We start from the raw sequence: 2,274 nt of genomic DNA, 5'->3' as shown, positions 1-2,274 counted from the left end.
ATACCTTGTACCATATGCACCATGACCTTCAAGAAGGCCTTGTGTGACTTAGGGTCAAGTGTAAACCTCATGCCTCTCTCTGTAATAGAGAAGTTAGGGATCTTTGAGGTGCAAGCTGCAAAAATCTCACTTGAGATGGCAGACAACTCAAGAAAACAAGCCCATGGACTTGTAGAGGGTGTTCTGGTCAAAGTTGAAGACCATTACATCCCTACTGATTTCATAGTCCTAGAGACTGGGAAGTGCATGGATGAATCCATCATCCTTGGCAGACCCTTCCTGGCCACAGCAAAGGCTGTGATTGATGTTGATAGAGGAGAGTTGATCATTCAAGTGAATGAAGAATCCTTGGTGTTTAAAGCCCAAGGATACCCCTCTGTCATCATGGAGAGGAAGCATGAAGAGCTTCTCTCCAAACAAAGCCAAACAGAGCCCCCACAGTCAAACTCTAAGTTTGGTGTTGGGAGGCCACAACCAAACTCTAAGTTTGGTGTTGAACCCCCACATTCAAACTCTAAGTTTGGTGTTGGGAGGTTCCAACACGGTTCTCAGCATTTCTGAGGCTCCATGAGAGTCCTCTGTCAAGCTAGTGACAATAAAGAAGCGTTTGTTGGGAAGCAACCCAATGTTTTATAATTAACTATTTTCTTTTGTTATTTTATCTTTTTTGTAGGTTGATGATCATAAGAAGTCACAAAAACAATGAAAAAAGCAAAAACAGAACGAAAAACAGGAAGAAAAATAGCACACCCTGGAGGAAGAACTCACTGGCGTTTAAACGCCAGTGAGGTTAGCTGGTGGGCGTTTAACGCCCAGTCTGGCACCATTCTGGGCGTTTAACGCCAGAAAGGGGCACCAGACTGGCGTTAAACGCCAGGAAAGGGCAAGAACCTGGCGTTAAACGCCAGAAATGGGCACCAGCCCGGCGTTTAACGCCAGAATTAGCTCAAAACGTGTTTTTGAGTGCCATTTGGTGCAGGGATGACTTTTCCTTGACACCTAAGGATCTGTGGACCCCACAGGATCCCCACCAACCCCACCGCCCTCTCTCTTCTTCACCCATTCACCAATCACCTCAACACCTCTTCCCCAAAAACCCCTCACCTATCAAATCCCATCTTTCTCTTCACCACCCACATCCATCCTTCAATTTCTCACACCCTAAACACTACTTCTCCCCCTTTTGGCCGAACCACAAGCCATCTCCCTCTCCTCCATTTCTTCTTCTTCTACTCTCCTCTTTCTTCTTTTGCTCGAGGACGAGCAAACATTTTAAGTTTGGTGTGGTAAAAGCATTGCTTTTTGTTTTTCCATAACCATTTATGGCACCTAACGCCGGAGAAACCTCTAGAAAGAAGAAAGGGAGGACAAAAGCTTCCGCCTCCGAGTCATAGGAGATGGAGAGATTCATCTCAAGGGTCAATAACTCAGTAGTAGAGCATTTGACTACACATCAAGAGAGCCCACTCATGGACCTCAACAAGAGCATGAGGAATTTCCTCATCAAAAAATCCTTGAGATACCTCAAGGGATATATTTTCCTCCACACAACTATCGGGAGCACCAAAATCACTAAGGATGGAGCAACAAAGGCAACGAAGAGACATAGAGGAGCTCAAGAGCACCATTGGTTCTTCAAGAGGAAGACGCCACCCTCACTAAGGTGGACTCATTCCTTAATCTCCTTTTCTATTTATTTTTCTGTTTTCGATTTTTAGGTTGTATGTTCTATCTATGTTTGTGTCTTCACTACATGATCATTAGTGACTAGTGTCTATGCCTTAAAGCCACGAATAAATGAATCCTTCACCTCTCTTAAATGAAAAATGTGCTTAATTACAAAAGAACAAGAAGTACTTGGATTTCAAATTTTATCTTGAAATTAGTTTAATTATTTTGATGTGGTGGCAACATTTTTGTTCTTTGAATGAATGCTTGAACAGTGCATATTTTTTATCTTGTTGTTCATGAATGTTAAAATTGTTTGCTCTTGAAAGAATAATGAACAAAGAGAAATGTTATTGATAATCTAAAAATCATGAAATTAGTTCTTGAAGCAAGAAAAAGCAGTAAAAAAAATTGGCGAAAAAAAAGAGAGAAAAGAAAAAGAAAAAGCAAGCAGAAAAAGCTAATAGCCCTTTAAACCAAAAGGCAAGGGTAAAAAGGATCCAAGGCTTTGAGCATTAATGGATAGGAGGGCCCAAGGGAATAAAATCATGGCCTAAGCAGCTAAATCAAGCTGTCCTTAACCATGTGCTTGTGGCGTGAAAGTGT

Source organism: Arachis duranensis, chromosome 2, assembly GCF_000817695.3.
Source record: "Arachis duranensis cultivar V14167 chromosome 2, aradu.V14167.gnm2.J7QH, whole genome shotgun sequence".
NCBI classification, from domain to species: Eukaryota; Viridiplantae; Streptophyta; class Magnoliopsida; order Fabales; family Fabaceae; genus Arachis; species Arachis duranensis.
Note: the sequence above shows the minus strand (reverse complement) of the source record.